The sequence below is a fragment of the Canis lupus genome, chromosome 30, assembly GCF_003254725.2.
Source record: "Canis lupus dingo isolate Sandy chromosome 30, ASM325472v2, whole genome shotgun sequence".
In the NCBI taxonomy this organism is placed as follows: Eukaryota; Metazoa; Chordata; class Mammalia; order Carnivora; family Canidae; genus Canis; species Canis lupus.
This window is the reverse complement of record NC_064272.1, coordinates 19,423,673-19,447,432: the sequence shown is the minus strand read 5'-3', so window position 1 is coordinate 19,447,432 and position 23,760 is coordinate 19,423,673. Positions and strand designations below refer to the sequence as shown.

The 23,760-nt window shown below is 34.2% G+C and overlaps 1 protein-coding gene across 5 annotated transcripts in view; it reads left to right on the top strand.

The window, feature by feature from the left end:
• Positions 1-23,760, top strand: part of WDR72 (WD repeat domain 72) — a 220,806-nt gene that overhangs the window by 101,087 nt on the left and 95,959 nt on the right. The gene's annotated exons all lie outside the window — the stretch shown is intronic.

Sequence of the window (23,760 nt, the reverse complement as noted above, 5' to 3'; positions counted from 1 at the left end):
ATAAGTGTAAGAAAGTGGTCCAGTTTGATTTTTCTGGGTGTTACTGTCCAGTTTTCCTAACACCATTTGTTGAAGAGACTACCTTTTTTCCATTGCATATTCTTCCCTGCTTTGCCAAAGATTAGTTGGCCACCTAGTTGTGGGTTCATTTCTAAGTTTCCTGTTCTGTTCCATTGACCTATGTGTCTGTTTTCCTGCCAGTACCATACCATCTTGATCACTACAGCTTTGTAATATAACTTGAAGTCTGGAATTGTGATGCCTCCAGCTTTGTTTTTCTTCTTCAAGATTGCTTTGGCTATTTGGGGCCTTTGTGGTTCCATACAAATTTTAGGTTCATTTATTCTAGCTCTGTGAAAAATGCTGGTGGTATTTCGATAGGGATTGCATTAAATGTATAGACTGCTTTGGGTATTACAGACATTTTAACAATATTTATTCTTCCTGTCTATGAGTATGAAATGGAAAAGCATGGTTTCTTTTCAGATTTCTACTTTCAAAAAGTTAAGAATCTCTTTGGAGCGATGCCTGGGTGGCTCAGTGGTTGAGCATCTGCCTTTGGCTCAGGGCCAGGATCTGGGATCCAGTTCCACATCAGGCTCCTGCGGAGAGCCTGTTTCCCCCTCTGCCTATGTCTCTGCCTCTCTCTCTCTCTCTCTCTGTGTCTCTCAGAAATAAATAAGTAAATCTTTAAGAAAAAAATCTCTTTGGATAGTGTGGTTAATGATTAGGTTGATTTTGTTTATCTGTATTTTTAATACTATGTAAGTAGTAGTACTATTTTTCATTAAAGGCAGAAATAACATAGCAAAAGTTACTTTTCTAAAGTTAAGTCCTCATTCAAATGCCCCTTACTATTTTTCTTAAATCTATAATAACATATAAATATCTTTAGTCTCTTCAATAATTCAGAATTTGATGCATGAGTTAACATTTTGTATTCTATATTATTGTGATTTTATAATTAAATGTATCCTTTCAAGTTTCCAGACTGAGTCATATTATTTTTTAGTCTTTCTCTGTGCAGAAATAATTCCATTCCTTCACATTTTGCTCCTACAATCTGGTCAAATTAATCCAGCATTCTAGTGGAGTCCTCACTGTAGCTTTGCACCAATATAAGTAATTCTTTCTATTTTTGTCTCTAGTACTGTGATGCTCTATATTTTGGAGAAATTTTGGGCTTTTTTTTTGCATTTGATTAAGTATCGTTGCTTGAGCTGCTCTCACAAAATACCCTAGACTGGGTGACTTGTGAAAAACAGAAATTCATGTTTCACAGTTCTGGAAGCTGGGAAGTCCAAGATCAAGTTAATTAGCTGATATGGTGTTTGGTGAAGGCTATTGTCCTGGTTGCAGATGGCTGTTTTTTTATTTTATTCTCACAAGGTGGAAAGAGAGCTAACTGGCTCTCTGACCTCTTCTTAAAAAGGCACTAATATCTCTCTACATCCCCATCTCCCAATAACCATGATATTGAAATTAGCATTTCAACATAGGAATTTTGGGATGACGCATTCAGACTAGAGTATTTGGTTATGTGTATTAGTCTCCACAATTCCTTTGTAGCCATACCTCAACTTGCCTTTTTTTTCTCCTGAGCTCTCTGAGAGCTTTTCCCTAAAGTTGATTTCTGTCACTAAAGTATTTTATTGTCTAGAAAGGAGATTGTGTTGTGCATTTGCTTTTCAGAATTAGAAAACCCTGAAACTTCAAAGCTGGTGTTTGAGTTTTATCTCTTTGCAGAAGGTGGGGATATACCTGTGATTGTGGTTCCTTCTAGGGGAACCTAACTTTTGCCCTCTAGTCTGTTAGCCAGTTCCCAATCTTGGGTGCCCTGAAACATTTTTTCTGACACCAAGAGATTTTGGTTATCTTCTTATTTTTCTTCCTTTATCCCTTTCTCTCTCTGAACTTGTTAGTTCCTCAAACACAATGAGTGGTTTAACTCTAAAACTATTATACCTATTTCTCACTTGCCTACAATCAAATCTTTTTACCTTATAGAAATTTAGGTGACTGCTGAGAGGTTATTTTGGAAATATCGTAACAGAATACTAGCTTCATGGACTTTATAAGCACAAAATATAGAAATAAAAAGCTTTGAACAATTTGGTAAAAGTCTTATTGGGGCATTATTATTATTTTGTTATTGTTTACTGCAACTAGAGGCTTTTAAGAATTGGAACTAATAAACTGAGCATGAAAACTAAAAAACAAAAACTTACTCGTTTTTTTTAGTCATTTAAAATTAGACTTACAGAGTTATAATTGTGGCTTACAGAAAAATAGTCACATTGCAAGAGTGATACAGAAAAATAGATTTTTAAAATGCCTTTTTCCTTTGAGATAGTATTACCATGCTTCCAATTTCACTATGACTTCCTAGTACATGCTTATTTTTCCATTGTAATTATTTAATAGTATACTATTTCACTCTCAAAAGTGGCTTGGTATAAACAATAAATTATACGGTCACTTTATTTAAAGGAGACCAGGCTGAGTTTAAGTGAAGAAATTTTTAAATATCTTCTACTTTAAGTTAAACTTAAAATTTCTAAATATTCAAATAACCATGATGATATACTAATCCAAAGGATTAATGAAATATAAAGCTGTTGCTTAATCCTTTACCTTTCACATGCAGAAATGTAAAAATACTAGAATCTCCTTCCAGCAAGTGAATGATGTAGTTTAAGAGAAAAAAATTATGTCTAAGGCAAGTTAAAATCCTCATTTTTATTTCATCCAACATTAATAGTCTTAGTTTTTTTTCTGTGTACAGTATAACTTTTTTGATGCATCATTAATTTAAAAGAGAAAACATGCATAATACCATTGCACAGTAATGAAAAATAAACCCTGTACTTTTAAATGGGCTATTATTATAGTAATTAAAATGTAACCAAGTGACCTTAAGTCACGCCTTTATAAAATTCTGCTATTCCTCAGATGAAAAAAATTAAATCTACAATTAAAAAAGAAGCAAGCAGTTCTAACCACTAGCCAGAATCAGAATGTGCACTTTACAACTGGAGATTTTGCCTACAAAACACTAACAATATTTTACACCCATAAACCAGTTTGAAGCCTGAAACACAATTTCATTTATCTTTATATTCTAAGCTTTATAGTGTCACAGAAAGTGTCCATCTGTTCAGCTGAGATTGCTTCAAATAGTGAGTGGTCAGAAAGACTTAGATGATAAAGGTCAAAGGAGCCTCTTGACCCTGTGATACTTGCCAAAGCAATTGGAGCATCGGGACTGATATACCGTTAGATACAGTTGGCTAAAGCAGGCTCCACTTTAATTGGTAATGATAGCAAGAATACACAGTGAAGTCATTGCTGAAAGAAAACAAAAAGTATCCAATATAGTAATTTATTACCAGTCAGTGTGTTTCCCCCACCAGGTTGTTTTACCCCTGCAGTGGTGAGAGAAAGCAAAAAGGTACTCTAACACTTAGCTGAAAATGGATGCCCTGCTGATACCCGGGATGTGTGGTGGCCTCATGATTGCCCATGCCATTAGCTTGGTAATGTTGTCTCTATTGTAAACTCAGCTCCCCATGTTCTTCCTGTGCATCAGCTGCAGATTGAAGGCTTTCTCCTTTGTCTTCTATTTGTGCTGCCAATCACTCTGCTCTCCAACCGACCCTTTGGAGGGAGACAGTTTTTACTGCCAACAACCATCTCCAGCAACCAAGGGCTCAGCGGATCTAAAAATGAATGCCTAGCACTTTCATTTACACTTTGTTGTTTGATTTATGCATTGTTGGGATGCTTGTTCTTTCCCATCTTTCCACCAATGGTTTTTCATATCTTTGTAAGATACATGCTTTCTGTAACTGGTATATCCCTACCTGCTTATGGTTTTCTGTAAAATTAAGTCATTTGTTATAAATGTTGAAATGTATTTGGTGCAATATGAGCAAAGCCCTGTGTAGATCTTTTTCATTTAGTCAATCAATAAAAAAAAATCCTTTTAAAAATAGTTACTGGTTTCTGTCAATGAAGATAAAATTCCCATGGAGAAATATAAATGAGCTCTTTTGAACATCTAGATTTTTTTCCATGAAAATATCTTAAGATAAACTATATATAGCACTGAGAAAAGATAGATCAAAGAAGAAAAAATTCTAATTGCTAGCACAAACAGTAAATCTTTTTTTTTAAAGATTTATTTATTTATTTATTCATGAGAGACACAGAGAGAGGCAGAGACGTAGGCAGAGGGAGAAGCAGGCTCCCTGCAAGGAGCCAATGTGGGACTGGATCCCAGAATCTGGGATCACCCCTGAGTGGAAGGCAGACGCTCAACCACTGAGCACCCCAGGAGTTCCTTAGTAAAATAAACCTTATTGCACATTTCCAATTGTTTTTGAGGAGATGCAGTTTGTGTTTTAGTTTGTTTTTGTGTCTGCTTTAAAGTGTCTACTCCACCCTTATTGAAAGAATAAAGATCAGTAAGCATATGGATACTCTTACCTTCCTCAATTACTTGATTTTACTTCCAGGATCACTTCATTTCATGCCTGAGAGATACCCCATTTTTCTCAAGTAATGATAGAAAATGTATTCCTGAAGTAATTATATAGAAAGCAATATTAACTTTGCATTTAAAGTTAAACACACTTGAACCTCGTTATGTTTTTATAACTGAAGGTCCAAGTAGTGTTTTAAATGTTTGTTACTGTATACATTTTTAATGGATAGGCCTTCATACATTTAGTTTCCATATATTAAAATTCAGTGGCATGTTATTACAATGTCCATGGAAATGTCTTTTCAAATAAAGTTTAGATATATTAGGTTAGATCATGGAGATTTCTAAATTGCTGAAATGTTATGTTCCCTCTTTCCAAACGCACATGTTTCCAAACATACATACGTTTCAGCTTTTGATTTAAGCAAACATCATTTTAGGATTATTCTGGATTAAAACTAGACACATGAGGAGTCAGAAACCTCCAGACCAGATTCAGCCTCTCCTCTGCCAGCTGCTTTCATTTTGACCAGGTTCTCAGCACTGCATTTGATTGCCCCATAGGCAGTTTGGTGGGAAGCATGTCCTAAACCAGCTCCTATCTATTTTAGAAACCATAATGCTTTGTGCTTCAAAACAGCGAGGGACTTTAGCTTTGAAGGCTAGAATAGAGCTTTATCATCTTTTCAGTGGAGCTTTATCATCTTCCCCAGACGGGAAGGCATTTCAAGGAAAAAAAAAAATTAATATCCTGTTTCTGCACTTCAAGAGGTTGTTTGTTTGACTTAGTGAATTAAAGTCTTTTACTCAATAAGCATTAAGTTATTATTACATTAATTAATTTGCTGCTGGCATGGAAACCAGGCACTCATTATGCCCCATGTTGTAAGTATTCATAAACCAAAGAATTCTTAAGTCAACATCTAGCTTAGCTCTGAATTGTTTTTTTAGACCAAATAATTCTAAAGTGAAAATTGTGTGAAAGCTTTTTAATATTGGATAAATGTTAATTTATCATTACATTTATTAACAATTCCTTTATTTTTTTCTTTCTAATTTGTATTTTCTACCTTTGAATCAGCCAAAGGACAAGACAGCAGGCAATAGGAGGAGCCCATTCATCAAGACTGTGTCTTATTAGAAAAATAACTAGTGTGTTAGGAAAGAGGGTAAACCAATGTGGGACTCTCCATCAGCTAATGGAAATGTGTATTTTAAGGGAGGTAGCAGAGTTCCCAGAATAAGCTGAATCCCAATGGTAAACAGCCTTCAGAGACAAGAACATAGGTAAAATAGCATTAAGTTGTACTTTCCATGAAATTTTTATGTGGTAATGTGTATTAAATCAGTTAAAGTAGATGGCATGTCTTGATATATTTGAGGGGGGAAAAATAAAAGCATTTTCTTTTCCTGGATATCATGTCTGTAATATATACAGCAATTTGACTTTTCAGGTACAGTTTATCATGTAATAACTTTCCAAAATACAATGTAGCAGTATTGGTTTTCATGTATCACTAATGGATCAAGGCTGAATTTTAGGAAATGAATGCTTGACAGTCCAGGGAGGACATTGACACTTATGGAGAGTAAAGAATTCTCTCTCACTTTTCAAGCCACAGTCCTTGTGTTATAGCCTCCATACTATGATGCTGCTGATGTGTTCCTGTCTACCATAAAAATGACAACATGTGTAGGTCTGTGTGCATGTGTATAAATTGTTCTTTCACATATAAATGAGATTGATTATATTAGAGGCTATGCTACAAGTTGCTTTGTTATGTCAAAACTATTTGGCAGACATTCTTCTGTGTTAGTACCTACAGACCTGGTTAGATTTCTACTGAGCTCCCAAAAAATACTCTTTTAGTTTTTTCTTTCAGAAAATATTTGATGAGGAAAACTATTGGGGATTATAAATTAATATGCAGTCTTTACTAGTTTATGTTGTTAAAATGGACCTGGTATTCTTTCAATTACCTGTTATTACTGCATAAATCAAATTTAATGACAGGGATTAAAGAGAGGTGTTTACTCACGTAAATGGACCTCAGGAAACCATCCCACCCTCGCCAACATTAGGAAAAATAATTCATTTTTTAAAAAAGCCATAATAAGGGTGCCTTGGTGGTTTAGTCCGTTAAAAGTCCAACACTTGGTTTCAGCTTGGGTCATAATTTCTGAGTTGTAAGATCAAGCCCCATGTCTGGTTCCATGCTCAGGGTGAAGTCTGCTTGAGATTCTCTCTCTCCCTCTGCCCTTCTCAGCTCATGCTCTCTCTAAAATAGTAAATGAATCTTTAAAAAGCAATATTAATACCAATTTGATATATAGTAATATACCATCCTATCATTAGTTAACTTTTTTTTCTTTCCTGGCAGTAGTAGCAAATGCCAAAGGTTAAGAAAAAGAAATGAAAAGAATAGGAATGGAAGAATGAAACAAGTTTCCTTTATTCAAACATAATAGTGGATAATCTATATTAAAAAATGAATAGAATAGAAGATCTAATAAAACAAAAAATGAACTTATGCATGGTCATGCTGAAAACAAAATTTATGTGCTAATACAAAAAATACAAGTTAGAAAATAACAATGAGTACAAAAATCCCATTGATAATAACAATATAAAATATAAACTAATAAGGATAAATTTAATAAGAAATATTTAAGAGCCATATGAACACATGTTTTAAAAATGACTTAAAGCCATAAAAAATAACTTGATTCAAAAACATCATGGAATCCCACAGGGAAAGCTCAGTATTTTAAAGATTTTCATAGTTACAAATCTATACATTTAATAACAAGAACTATCAAAATCTCTTTGGTGAGTTTTTAGGACCTTTATGATTTGATTATAGAATTCTTCTGGAAAAATAAATGTATTAAATGAGGTAAGAAAAATGAGCAAAAGAGGAACGATGGGCATGGGTTTTCCTTCTCAGATGTTAAGTATATCTATCTATCTACCTATCTATCTATCTATCATCATCTGCAGTAGAGTTCAGAAGTAACTAAAGAACAGGCAAAAAGATAAATGGAAAAGAAGAAAAGAGTCTAGGATTAAGCATGTATATAAATCACAGTTTGATCTTTGGGAAAAAATTGCACTTAAAACCATAGAGCAAAGGTAATAAGCGGCTTTTGTTTTGTACAATTGAATGTATTTTTAGATAAAATAAGGAATGATATTCCTACTTTACCTTTTACAAAAATACATTTCAGATAAATATAAAGTTATATTTATAATTATAAAGTTTTAATATAGGAAGATGGATTACTAGAGGAAAATAAGTAATAAAAGTTTTAGTAATTACATTGTGAAAGTCCTAAGAGTGGCAAAATTACCAAAAGATACAAGAAAAAAGTTAGTTTTTACTATTTACATTTTTAAAAAATACATATTGTAGAAATTCTCAAAATCTATAAATTTATTTATTTTTTAAAGATTTTATTCATTCATTCATGAGAGACAGAGAGAGAGAGAGAGAGAAAGAGAGAGAGAGAGAGAGAGGCAGAGACACAGGCAGAGGGAGAAGGAGGCTTCACACAGGGAGCCCAATGTGGGACTTGATCCTGGGACTCCAGGATCACACTCTGCGCCGAAGGCAGGCGCTAAACCGCTGAGCCACCCAGGGATCCCAAACATCTATAAATTTAAAGCCTAATGAGACTTGAAAAATGTTTGCAATATATTTGAGGATTAATATCTTTACATCAAAAAGGCTCTTATAAATTGATAAGGAAAAGATAAATAGTAAATTAGGAAATAGGGCAAACATTAACACTTAAATTGCAGAAGTATACCAATAGTCATTAAGTTTTTCTCACTAAAAACATCAATGCAAATTTTCTATCAGATTTTCTATAAGATTAATAAACATTAAAAGAAGTGCTGAATTCTTTAATGTTATGACAAAATAACTTATACACATTCACTTTTGGTTAAAGTGTGTTTTGAAAGAACCTTGCTGGAGCATAGTCTAACAATTTAAACATTTTAAAGGTATATATCTTTTCCACCTGAAATTTTACTTCAAAGAATTTTTTAAAAGACCTAGAATAGAGTTCTATGACCTCAAGCACAAACATGTTCACAGAAGTGATAGAAAACAGGGGTTTGTTTCCATTTGTAATCTATAGAGAAATGACTTACTTAAGGAACACATTTGTCCTTTTCCAAATTACCCCAAATTCTGCATCAGTGGAACTCTGAAGAGACACAGCTCAAAGTCAAGGCAATGACATCCAAGTATACCAGGAGTCAGGAATGGAGATGAGCTAACCACATAGACAGGAACCCACGGACGAAGGCAATCTGTTATGGGACACGTTGACTCTTGACTGACCCTGTAATTAGGTGCTTAAATGGGCTAGTGTTGTGAGGCACTTATTTTTCACTTAGACGACAGTTTCTTAAGTGAATTTTTCTGGTCACAGGAAGGTTAGAGATGGGTTTATGGAAATGTGCATCACTGACATCCAAGGGCTGAATTCCAAGTTACCATAAGCAAAAGCATACTTAATGTATTTTTTTATGTGCTGGATTTTATTTCTTATTTTTCTAAAAGACCTGGAATAACATCTTCAACTATTATGTGTCAGTATTGAACAGCTACTAGAAAGGAGATGCCATGAAGTCAGTACATTTACCCTCCATGGTTATAGGATTCAGCTTGCCTGACTCTTTAGGCTCAAAGAAGTCCTCTGTAAAAGACCTCATGTTTTATGAACTCTTAACAAATTCATGCTGGTGGAATGCCTTGAGGCCAAGGCATGGTCAGCTTTTTAGAGATTGGTTGGATGAAAATAGTGATATGTGTGTCTGTGTGTGTGTGTGATGACAAAAGGTAAATGTTGGAAAAGAAATAACGATGTCATGAAATACCCAAGAAAAGCAAGATGACTACTAGGAGGGATTAAAGGAGAAGCCTCTTGGGGAAGTGAGTTTTTTTGAGGGGTAGATTTTCTGTAGATGGATGTTGGGGCATTCTCAGCATAAGGACAAACACAGAGGCAGAGGAATCAGAAAAGGCTGGTAAGCCAAGACAATCAGGCAGCAGTGCCGAGCACCGATCACAGTTAGGTGAGGAGGCTGGGAAGAAATTTAGTCAGGAGAATGAGACCGCAAGCTGAGTGCTTCAGGGACCATATGTCCTGCTCAGCACTGAGTCGTCTTCACACTGCACCATGCCCAGCACATAGCAGATGCTTAGTGAAAAGTCAGTTGATTGGTAGCTGAATGAATGAATGAATGAATGAATGAATGAATGACTAGATGTGAAGGAGGGGACATAGTATGAGAGGCATTAAAGAGAAGACTTAAGAGAAGGAAATGATGATGTTCAGATGGAAGCCTAGCTCACCAGGAGAATATTGCAGTGAGGGATGTCAGGAGAGGATGTAAACTTTCTTAGTGAGGAGGCTGGTGTTGCTGTAACCATGGTTTAATACACATTTTAGAGCACAGATAATACCTTCCTGATATTTGAAAGTAAGAACGAATTTCTGACTTTTCAGTGTGCATCCCTGAAATTTGGTGAGATGTGTGTGCCAAAAAATATGGTTAGGAGGATGTATACAATCCTGATTACAAATCTAGAAGGATATTTTCTTTGACAACATACCAGTGACTCAATGTCATTTTTTTTTTTTTTTTTTTTTTTTTTTTTTTTTACTTCTGGGACCATGTTCAAATGAGCCTTTGCTGTGTTGCTGCAGAGTAGAAATCCATCATAGTGGATTTTGGTGTGATTTTTCTATTCCAGGATAACCCTCTGTTATACTGCTAGAAGGAAATGAAAGGCCTGCTAGGTTGAAAGCAAACCTGAGCATCTCTGACTTTGCTAAGGCACCAAGAACATTTATTGGCAGTGATGGGCCTGTCTTTAGATAGTGCCCACCGAGGTAGCCCTGGACTTTTATTCTCACCCCTGAAAAAAGATTCTGTCTCATATTACAGTAAGAGATTGCACCACACGTATCCTGGGACCTTTTCCTGGCTCTTTGTTGGTGACATACTGATAGTAAAGTTGAAGTTTACTCATGTTCACTTCTTGTCTTAGCATGAAAGGGAAATGGAGCACTTTGGTCAGCCAGTGCCGTTTCATGCACAATCCTTCTGATTGTGTAGGAGACATGAACTTTTTTTGCAGTCCACAAATATTCTTGATTACTGCTATTTGCAAAATACTGATTTGGGAAGTAGAAAAAGAAGGAGGAGGAAGAGGAAAAGAGGAAGAAGAAAGAGAAGAAGAATCTGACATGAGTCCTGCTCTCAAATAGTTCACACCAGAAAATGCAGTTCCTGGGTTAAAGGAGCTTTACTTTGCAGGGAAAATTAAACTTCCATACATGAACACTTTCTGTGACCACTACCTGAGGCTGAGAGTGTGGTACAGAGAGTGATAGTTCAAGAGTGAAGGGAGGAGAGAGAGACGGGGCTGCAGTGAGCAAGGACACAAGAGTAAGGAGGTAGGATTTGGGCTTGGGGTAGAGCCAAGAAGAGTACAAGGATGGCTGTTGAGGAATAAGCAGAGGCAGACACACACAGTAGGAATAAGTTAAACATGTAGAAGGATCAGGCAAAGAAATGTGACCAATGAAAGAGGAGAGGTTAGGAAAAGTACACAAGAAAGGGAGAAAAGGACTTGACTGGAAGTCAAAGTGTACCAACCCAATGAACTTGGACTTAATTCTACAGGCATTTGGGAGCTTTTGAGAATCTGAAAGTAATATGCTCAAAGCACTTTTCTTTTCTTTATTTTTAATATTTATTTATATTTACCCTGAATTACTGTGGCAGTGCTGTGCAGGCTCCTGCTGTGCAGGGGCTAAGGCAGGCTACAAGTAGAGGGTATTCTGGTAAAGGCCACCCAAAACAATGAAGGTCCCTAGACTCTTATGGTAAAGATGTGGAAGTAAAGAAATGTTCTGTGGAGAACACGTTTTCACTAGTATAAAGACCTCAGGTGGACACATTAAAACATGTTGATTTCTCCTCAATAATAAGGTCATTGGCCCAATATAAAACTAATCAAGATGCAACAATAAAAAAGAACACAATGCTGATGCATACTACAACAGGAACGAATCTCACAACATTATACTGAAGCGAAAGGATCCAAATGCAAAAGTTCAGATATTGAATGATTCCCTTCATATAACATGTCCAAAATGGAAAAGCCATGGAGGCTTTTCCAGAAAGTGTATTAACGGCCGCCTGGAAGGAGGGATAGAAATGGGGAGTGGCAGCAAATAGTCGCAAGGGATCTTTTGAAGGTGATAGAAACATCGTAAAACCGGACTGTAGTAATGATTCTGCAAATGTAATGGTTCTCAGCAAATTTACTGAACATAAAATTGAACACTTACAACAGATGAATTTCATGGTATTCATATAGCACTTCAATAAAGGTGTTAAGAAAGACAAAGGGGATTTTTAAAACATGAGTTTGAGGTTAAAATGACATGCTACTGCATTTGAGGTTGGAATTTTTATACAGAATAACTAACGATAAAGCACAACTTAAAGCCAGGCCACATCAGTGGATGCTTTGAAGGAATAAAAGAGAAGCAAGAAGCCTGAAGATGAGGATGAATTATATTCCCAAAGTTTTTGAATTGGTTTCTTGGAGCTTTGACTGCATTTTTTTTCTACAAAGCAATGACAACAATGACACTAGGATGTTTAATTTATAGGCCAGCTACTCAACTCCCTTTAACCCACCGTGTTGACATGTGTTAACAACAGCATTTTAAATTCAACCAATCGCTTCTTACAGTGACTTTGTAAGAAAACACACCCTTAGCTCCCACCCAAGGAGAACGGGGATTCCAATGCCATCCTGTCTGTGTGGATATAAGGCTATAAAGGGTTAGGTAAAACTTGCCCCAAGGTACCATTAATTTATCATTTTCAAAAGTGAAGGGAGCTGAGTTCTGAGTCAAAAAAAAGTCTTATAGACATAGTTGTGTTTCATAAGCAGTTGGCATATAATTATTCAGTGTCTCCTGCTCTGCCTCTTCTGTGTTCTTAAATATAGTTCTTATATTTTCCTAATATTTCTAATAAATCCTTTTTAGTTTATTCTTTTTGCTGTTTTTCTTTCATATTTCCTTGTTCATTTTTGCATGTGTTATTTCCTTAATTTCTTTTTGATCCTTCTTTTCTCAGTTCATTCCACAGCATTGATTTCATCTAGAGTAGATACGTGTTTCAGCTCTTATTTTTTATCTAAGTATTAGATTTCCTACATTCTGATATTTGGATTTACAAGCTAACTTCTAGAGGAGATTTTTTGTCTTTTTTTTTTTTGAATTTTGATGTATTTTATTTTTCTTTCTCTCCCTCTGTGCTCAGCTGATGTTCTGTGTTGGTTTTATTGTTGCTTCTGTTTACTTCCTCAAGGTCCTCAGTTCAGAATGAGGACTGGACTGGACTGATATCGGGTGTATGCTTGTCTGGTCAATGAACTAGCTTTTGAGTTGATTCAGTTAAGAGTTATATCACAATCTTTCTAGGTCATCTACTCCCCATAGACTTGACATTATCCTCAGAAATCAAATTCTAAAACCCAGCCATCTACTTGTAGACCTGATGCTAAGTGGACCTGTGACTTCAGCTCCATTTAGCATTTTGTGTTTCTGTTCCATGTTTAGTCCTCAGAGATGTTTATTTTGAGCTTCGTTAAACCTTTTTTGTGTTTCTATTTTCTCTCTTTTTAAAAAAAATATTTTATTTATTTATTCATGAGAGATACAGAGAGAGAGGCAGAGACATGGGCAGAGAGGAAAGCAGGCTCCATGCAGGGAACCTGATGTGGAACTTGATCTCAAGACCCTGGGATTACGACCTGAGTCTGAGCCAAAGGCAGCCACTCAACCACTGAGCCACCCAGGTGCCCCCTGTGTTTCTTTAAATAAATAAATAAATATATTTATTTATTTATTTATTTATTTATTTATTTAAAATAGTTGAAATATATATATTTCACATATATATATTTCAACTATTATTGGTATGCATTTGGAAGAAATAGTTTGCTTCAAATTCTAAACTTTTCCATCTTCAAATCAAAGTTAATTTATATTTTTAAAACCTCTACATTTTTTATAAAACAAAACAACTATCTGAATTTTTTAGTAGCAAAGATGTAGGCAGCTACTGTAATTTCTTTTTGTATCTGGGTGCCACATCTTCTGTTCTTTGAGGCTTAGATTTTGAAGATAGCTTCTTCTATAAGGATTATAAATTCATCTACATTGTAGATTTGTTTCTCAGAAAATTTTCTACTTCAAGAAATTATATTACTTTTTCTTTAAAACTACTTGAAAAATTTTCATTGTGATAAATCTTTTGATATGGATACTTTCCCTTGAGGATCGATACATTTTGTAGAATTCCTAATATTTTTTCTTGCATAAATTACACCTGTAATACATCAACTGTGATTTCCAATATTTATTTGATGAATAGAAATCATTTAAATTTTTCAGAATAACAAGAGTGCAGATTCTTTGTATTTTCTTATGATTATTTTCTAATCTGTTACAGTGGCTTTATCCATATCTAAGTAGCCAATGGTTTTTAGAGTGATCCCTCACCATAGGGTCTTTTATATTACCACCCTTCATTTTCTTAGGGATTATATTTAACATGCAGAGTGCCTCAATGTTTACATAACTCATTAAAATATGCAATTTTGAAAGTTATAAGCACACCTGGGAAAAGAAAGTTGAGAACAAGAGGAGGTGAAATTACGGAAAGTCAATATCTTAGTCCCTGTGATTAGCATGCAGACAGCAGAAAGTGATCTACCAGGAGTCAGAGGAATTGGAGAGCATAGCATAGCATACGTTAATCTGACAAGTTAGATATCACAAATACTAATAATGCATTTTATTTTTAACTTAAAAATGAAATGATATTATTAAAATAATATAATTTATTTTATATTTAACTAAGTTTAGATTATGATTGTAATTGCACACTAATCTTTAAGTGACAATAGAACGAATTGTGTATTTTGTCTTGTGTATTTTTTTCTGATTTAATTGTATGGTATATAATCTGTCACTTTTTACTTTATTTTTGGATTTCACAATACAGAGTTATTTTAGAGAAGTATTGAAAAGATAAGTTTTCTACAGCCCTCTCTTAATACTCTTTATATTAAAAGATTTGTCATTTGAAGCATCTGAATTAATTCTCTCTTCTTCAGTTGTTAACTTGTCTTCTCCACTGGATCCTTATTTGTTAGTGGCATTGGGTGTGAAGCAGTTCTGACATCCCTGTCTGGCTTTAGTGTAATTCTTCATTTTCATTTTTAACAGCATTTGCTATCTACTCTGTGATTGGAATACACCATTTAATAATCAGTCAGAGCCTGACTAATGGGTGGGGTGGGACTTTATATTAGAAACGGAGGCATGTTTAGGTACTAGTTTTATAAGTGATCAGTTCATTAGTGAATGTTTTTTTTATAATGATGGCTTTTTTGTTTTTATATATCTGTGAATATGGTGTTACATGCAATGTATGCTTAGCTAATGATGTTACTTTGTACATCTTAGAAATAATAAATGAGAAACATTATTCTATTCTTTGAGAAATTTAAGTCACATAATGTCGTGTGAAAAATAGTCAAAAAAAAAAAAAAAAAAAAAAACCACAATGGACTTGGGAACCCTGACTTGGCTATTTACCAAATGAGTAACCAGGTAATTCAGTTTACTTCTATTCCTCATTTTCTGTAGGTTTAAGATCAGATAATTTCTAAATTCTTCTGGCTCTATTATAATCAAATACCTAGAATATTTCTGCAGCTAGTGTCTATATGACTTTTCACATAGTATTTAAATATTTGTATTAGGTATTATTGCACAAAGTCACAAAAGTGAGAAGATAAATGTAGTTTTAAGCATCAATTTTACAAAACTTATTTTGTGGTTGTGGTAGGTTGGGCAGGTCAGATCCTTTCACAACAAACTCAGTGGGGGATCCAATATGTTTTCAGAAAGAAGTTTTATCAGAACATGTTGTCAGACAGTGCATTTCCACCTTCAAAGGCAGGGGGTAGAACCAGTCTTGTTTAACCATTTTGTCTCTCCGAATCAAATAGAAAAAGAAGAGGCACAAGCTGAACACAGCAGGATAAAGGAAAAATAAGCAAATGAATAGACTTTTTAAAATAAAGATGTTATACCTTCACATCCATCACATTTTTTTCTTCTAAACTTTTGGGTCTTTTTTGGTTCTCCTTTTTATGTGTATATTGGGTTGTTGAAAAGTTTGAATTTTGTGTTGTTGACTTTAGTTTTCTTGTCATTTATTCTGGGTTCTTGCTGGTAGTGGAAGAATAATTTCTCTCTTCTGCTGGCCATCTGGGATTCACTTGCAGACTTTCTGACTCAGTAGCTTTTCCCAAAGTCCGTGTACTCAGACAAAGAGCTCTTTTCTGTGGGCCTCTTCCTAGTCCCCACCTGCTGTTTAGGGCATTCACATGTAGATATATCAGTACCATTTTACTCACCAAGCTCACAAAGTTCAGAGGTTGGAATGGACCATTGTCCCCTAGTGCTACCCTCTTGCCCTCCTGATTGTAAACAACACCTTCTCTGTTGCTTCAACCTGGAACTTGAGAGAGTGGGAGTAAAGGTGTTGGGATAGTGGGACAAATACCAGCACGCAAAGCCTGGACAGCACATTTTAGAGAATTAATGTCAGGCAGTCAGACAGTATTCTGTAAATAACACGTGAACTAATAACTTAAAATTTATATTTAGCCCTCACAATTTTGCAGTGATATAGATTCTATTAAATACTTTTTTGTATTTGATTACTTGTTCTAGATTTTAATTGTAATAAGATTGATGGAAGTTTCTAAATACTTCTGTTAAATGATAGTTTACATAAACTTGATCGTTCTAAAAGTAATATAATTGTGTTTATATTTTTACACAACATTATTCAGTCATGATTCAGCAGAATACTTTTAATTTATTTTTAATTTATTTTTAGCAGGGCTTTATTTATTTATTTATTTATTTATTTATTTATTTATTTATTATTTATGAGAGACACAGAGAGAGAGGCAGAGACACAGGCAGAGGGAGAAGCAGGCTTCTCGGTGAGCAGAGCGCCTGATGTGGGACTCAGTCCCAGGACCCCAGGATCATGACCTAGCTAAAGTCAGACTCTCAACCATTGAGCCACCCAGGTGCCCCTTTAGCCGGGTATTTTTAATAGAATTCTTGTTTGCAAAATATATAGTGTACAGTGCCATATAAATATAAATAAGGTTAACATTTATTATAGCCTTTGCTAAACATTACTAAATATTGTGCATGTCCAATCTATAATGTGAAAGCTCAGTAATTAGTATTATTGGCATTTATTGTCTACATTGCTTATGTTCAAAATGATGGTAGTATTGTTTTTAAAGTCCTTTCGTAACATAACTTTAAAAATATACTATTTCTTAAAAGATTTAACAATTTTTAAACAACAATAACAATCTAGTATTATAATATTCAATCATTTTAGCACATTTAAATATAACAATGGTGGGACACCTGGGTGGCTCAGGGGTTGAGCATCTGCCTTTGGCTCAGGGCGTGATCCCAGGGTCAGGATCCAGTCCTGCATCAGGCTCCCTGTAAGGAGCCTGCTTCTCCCTCTGCCTACGTCTCTGCCTCTCTCACTGTGTCTCTCATGGATAAATAAATAAAATATTAAAAAAAAAACATAACAATGGTTTATACTTATAATCTGACTTGTTTCCAAATGAAAACCAAATTTATTGTATGTTAAAGAAAACAGGGGGCACCTGGGTGGTGCAATTGGTTAAGTATCTTGCTCTAGGTTTCAGCTCAGGTCATGATCTCAGGGTTTTGGAATCAAGCCCTGCATTGGGCTTCTTTCCCTCACCCTCTACCCCTCCCACCCTAGACCCCCCCCCCACCACACACACACACACACACACACACACACACACACACACACTCATGGGCTCGCTCTCTCTCTCTCTCTCTCTCTCTCTCTTCCTCAAATAAATAAAGAAATCTTTAAAAAAAAACTTGGAATAATACTTTTGATTTGAAAATATTCTAAAGCGTCCAGTTGCTCCTGAGGCTTAAGGTGATTATATTTAGGGAGCCATCCAGGCACCCCGAGAAAATAATGGTGAATATTTTTAAGACTCTTGATACATGTCATAGTAATGTTTTTGAAAAAAGGATAAGGCCATCTAGATGTCATCAGAGTCCTGTTAAAACATGCACTTGACAGCATGAGATCCTCTACTTTTCGTTTGCTATGTTTGAGAAGATTTTAGCAAATATAAGGGCTCAGAACCAGTGTTGTCTGTAAACTTTTATACTTGTTTCATTTTTATTGAGATAAATGGTTTAAAAACTATCCCCCTCTGTGATATTTTTGTCTCCTGCTCATTTTATGTCTTGAGATATGAGTATTTTCCTAATTATTTTTTGCGAGTTGTGTATATATCTAAAATATTAGCCTTTGATTTTCTAGCAAATCTAATGTTTAAATTTAATCTGATTAATGTATTTTTGCAGAAGGAGGCACAATGTTAAAAACATCTAGATAGCCATATCCGTTATTGACATTTTTCTTGGCCATTCTTATTACTTTTTAAAAAGAATTTTGTTTAGTATATTAAAAATGTAGGTTTTGTAGAAATTTTAAAAATAGGTATAATCAAAGGGTGCCTGGCTGGCTCAGTTGATAGAACATGTGATTCTTAGTCTCGGAGTTGTGAGTTTAAGACCCATGTTGGGTATAGAGATTACTTAAAAATAAAACCTTTAAAAATAGATATAATCAAAAGGAGATGTTAAGAAATCTCTGCAATTTTATAAAAGATGGGATTATGCTTTTTAAATCTAGGGATTTTTCTCATAGACAATGTATGTGAACTTCTTGCCAGGGCATTAAATATTTTACAAAAAAATCTCTTTTTAATATGTCCTTGGTATTTTAATATGTCCATGTATCATAATCTATTTAGCTTAGTCTGTATTATGGGACATTTAAGTTATCTTCAGCTTATTGATGTAGAAAATTCTACAGTGAACATGCTTTTTCATGTAATTTTGTGTGCCCTTGTATTTTATCTTTAGGATAAATCATTTTTAAAAGAATTTCCATATCCCAGGTGTTACAATTTAAGTTGTTGATACATTTTGCCAACTGTGTTTCATAAGAGAGATGCCAATTGAGAATGAGATTCACCCATTGTGAAATATAAGAGAGCCCATTCTCTCTCCCTCCTTACCCACAATTGCAGTTACCCATGGTTCAGAAGTAGATGATCCTCCTCTTGAAATATTATGAGGTCAGTGGTAACCTAAAGCTATACCACACTGCCTATGTCATTTACCTCATTTTATCTCATCTGTAGGCATTTTATCATCTCACATTATCACAAGAAGGGTGAATCTATTACAATAAGATATTTTGAGAGAGAGTCCATATTCCCATTGCTTTTATTACAGTATATTTTTTTTTTTAAATTTTTATTTATTTATGATAGTTACACACACAGAGAGAGAGAGAGAGGCGCAGAGACACAGGCAGAGGGAGAAGCAGGCTCCATGCACCGGGAGCCTGACGTGGGATTCGATCCCGGGTCTCCAGGATCGCGCCCTGGGCCAAAGGCAGGCGCCAAACCGCTGCGCCACCCAGGGATCCCTATTACAGTATATTTTTCTAAGTGTTCTCTTTTATTATTAGTTATTACTGTTAATCTTTTCCTGTGCCTAACTTATAAATTAAACTTTATCAAAGGGATGTATGCATAGGGAAAAACAGTAAATATAGGGTTTAGTGGTATCTGTGGTCTCAGGCATCTACTAGGAGGCTTTGGAACATGTATCCCATGGATTAGGGGGAGGTACTGAAATTTAATTTTTATTCCTATTTACAAACCTAATTTCTATCTATGAGTGGGCTAATAAAATAAACATCTCTACTCCTTGGGTACTTGGCAGTCACAAACACAAATTCTCTATTGAAGAATGCATTTTCAACCCATGGCTCAAAGGCTTCTCACTGATAATGTTTCACACTTGCACACACCCCGTTATAAAACATAAGGAAACAGAAAAGCATCCGCAAAATCAAAAACCAATGTTGTACTCAGAAGGATTTTAAAAATTGGATTTATAGATACATCATACAAAAGAAGTACTTTTTAAAAAATAAAAGAATGGTTTAAAAATATAAGAAATAATTGACTGTAAAAGCAAACAATCTGTTTTTTAAGAGGCCAAATAGAATTTACGGAGATTGAAAATGTAAAAATTAAAATTAAAAACTCAATGGGTAAGTTAAATGTTATAGTAAAGACAAGTGAGAAGAAAATTGGCAAGCTAAAAGAGAATTCTGAAGTGATACCCAGATACCCAGCATGAGGCACAAAGAGAAAAAGAGATTAAAAAAAAAACATGAGAGGACAGAGTGTCTGACAAACAGCTCATCAGAGTTCTGCATGGGGCTAAAGGAATGGAGAGGGAACATATTCAAACAGGTAAGTCAGAACTTAACAAAATTAAGAAAAGATAGGAATACTCAGATATAATGTAAGATTGGGGGAAAACATCCACACTTAAAAGAATTCTAGTGATTCTACGATTCTATCCTGAATAGTAAAGACAAAAAGATTTGAAAAGACAGAGTGACAGAGTACCAGCTGACATCTCAACTGAATCAAAGACTACAGGAGAATGCCTTCAAAAATGCTCTAAGAAAATAAGTGAGATTAAAATTGTACATTCAGTGAAACGATCTTCCAAGAAAAACATTACTCCATTAAGAGGATCTACAAAGTCAAAAAGTTGATTCTTTGAAAAGAATATCAAAATCAATAAACTTCTGGCAAGAGAAAAAAAAAGTAAAAGCAACAAAATTAATATCAGAAATGAAAAAGAACCCATAGCTACAGGAAGTTTAAAAAACTGATAAGCAAATAATATAAGCCTCCCTCTGAACTATCACTAAACTATCAAAAGAAATTAAGCATGGTCTAAGTAAGGGGGAGATACACCCTGGAACTTGACAAACATCCTCAAACCTGTATGAAAGAGTGAAAGACCATAGGAACAACTGAATAGGAGAACCTACCCGCCAGATCTGAAGTCTCTTTGTAAAGCTCTTTAGACCATGGAATATTGTGGGTCCTAGATAAATTAATATCCCAGGCAGCAATAAGAAAAGGATAACTAGAAAGTTTATAAAAGCCATGGGTAGGCACTTTATACAACAACATGAAAGGCCAATGAAATATTGCCTTGATAATTAATGATAATAATTGAAGAAATGAAAATTAAAATTATAAGAGATACCAACTTATATCCCATATATTGACAAAAATAAGATCCTGTGTTAATGAGGATGTGGTTTATGGAAACTCTTCATACAATGCTTTGAGATTTATAGATTGGTGCAAATCACTTGGGAGAAGAATTTCGGATAACCTTACGGTTAAGGAAGTACATGTCTTATGAATTATTGTTACTCTAGAAACTTTTACAAATGTGAACCAGAAGTCTTTACCAGGAGAATATTCACTGTAGCTTTTTTCTTTCTTTTTGCAATAATGAGTCTTGGAAATAATGTAAATGGCCATTTAAAAACAGTAGATAGATAAACTATATTATCATAAAGCATAATACTTTTTACAACAGTGAAAATGAAAGAACTACAGGTATAATCATCAACAAATATGAATCCTACAAATAGAAGTTTTCACATAGATAAAGCAAATTGGAACATTATAAACACTGTGTTAGTATTTATATGAAAATATAAAACAAGCAAATTAAATAAGTCAGTTGGAAATACATATTTAAGGTTAAGATGCTAAATGAAACCAAAGAAATAATAAACATGAAATTCAAAGTATTGGTCACCTCTGACAGTAGACAGAAGTATAGAATAGGGGAAAGTTCTATTTTTTTATCCAGAATGGAACACTTCGTTAATATTCATTTGGCATTTCATTAACATTATTTATTTACTATGAAATTAAAATACAGAAAAAATAAGCACAGGACAAAAATGGATAGCACAATGAATTCCCTCCAAGTGCCTACTTGCATAATCACTACAAAAATGAAGTAAAAAAATACTCGGCACTGTAGAAACTATGTCCTCCTGTCCTCCAAAGGTAATCACTATCCTTATAGATTTAAATCTGTGTATGCATCCTTGAACCCTATTGGGGTTTTTTGCCCGTTTTTTTTTTTTTAACTTAACATGAATGACATCATACAGTAATTATTTTGTGTCTGGCTTCTTTGGTCAACATTATGTGAGTAGATTCACACACTTTGTACCTGTTGTTGAATATCTATAGTTCTCTAATTTTCACTATTGTATCATTTTTTGTTGCATGGATACATCACAACGTCTATCCATTCCACTGTCAGTGGACGTTTAAGTTCTAGTGTGGGGCAACAATGAATAATGGTGCCATATAGTTATGTCCATGTTTCTTTATATACAACATTGATAATGCTAAAAAGACCAAATATATGGTTTGTCTGTTATTTCATATGTATTAAACATTACATAATAATAAATATTGTAAGAAGTCTTCTTTGCCAAATTAATAGGTAATAAATGGTACTATTATCTCAGTTTTGCTTGGTTACTATGGGTGGTGAACATTTTCTTTCATATTTTAATTTGGATGTTATTCTTTGTGAATTGCTTTTGATGCTGTTTGCTCATTTTTTTAGACTGTATAGTACTCTTTATTTTTGATTTGCAAAAATCATTTATGAATAATTACATTAATCTTATTAGTGGAAATATTGTTTTTAAGTTTGCCCCATTTTGATTTTTTACCTTTAAGTTTTTTAACAGTTGGTTTTTAAATTTTATTTTTTATAATCATAAATTAAATATGTCACTGCAACAAACTCCAAAAAACTAAAAAAAAAAAAAAAAGAAAGAAAAGAAACAAATAAACAAAAAAAACCCTAAGATATAAATAAAGATTATTTTAATCCTCTCTTCCCAATTAACTGTTGTTAGCATTTTGGTGCATGCCTTTTGTGACTATATATATGTGTGTGTGTGTGTATTTATGTTAACTATATATATTAATTATATATAATGTATACATATATTTATATTATATATTAAATGCATGTATGTATATATACTTACATATGTATATATATCAATATGTAAATATATATATTCACACACGTAGTTTTGCAAAAGGGGGATTATTTTTTTCTGCCTAATAGAGCAGTTTTCCCAATAGACATAGTTTTACACCAGCATTTTTAAATATTTTAATGCTGTTTCATTGTATGCATAAGCTAATCGTTCATTCAACAAATATTTATTGAAAAAAACAAATATTTATTGAGTCCCTTAGTAATGCTATATATATCAGCATCGTTTTATAGACATAAGGGGCAAAACAATGCACAGAACTCCTGCAAAGGTGGACTTTGAATGCTACAGAGGAAGATATACAGTAAACAAACAAGTATCTCATGTAATATAAGGTAACCATAAGTATGAGGGAGAAAAAAAGCAGTGGATAGAGAGTAATGAGGATGTTAGAGTAATGAATATAGCAATGGGTTGGAATGAGGAGCGAAGGTACTCAAGGAAGGCCTCATAAATGAGCAAAAACATAACAAGTATGGGAGCCAACCATGCCAATATTTTGGGCAAAATCATTTTAGGCAGAGAAAGAATAAATGCAAGTTCATAGCACAAGGCTTACCAAGAAAAAAAAAAAAGCTATTTGACACTTGTTAGCATCTAGGTTATTTCCAAATATTTAAAATTTTAAACAAATTTGAAGACACCATTTTCATCAAGACTTTCTAAATTCTTGCAGATGTTCTTTTCTTCCCCTTAATTTTCAAGCCCTTTTTCCCTATTGTATATCTTCATGGCTATGTTGATAGGAAGATATAAAATCATATATAAAAGGACATTATCTTACTCCCTCGTCTTAATTCATATTTTTAGAGGAAAAATAAAAGTTTTATGGAGGAAAAAAGTTTTTAAGAAATATTAAGAATATAAAATGTTTGGGGCACCTGGGTGGCTCAGTGGTTGAGCGTCTGCCTTCAGCTCAGGTCCTGATCGCCCAGCCCTGGGATCAAGTCCCACATCAGGCTCCCGGCAGAGAGCCTGCTTCTCCCTCTGCCTATGTCTCTGCCTCTCTCTGTGTCTTTCATGAAAAAATAAATGCAATCTTAATAAAAAGAATATA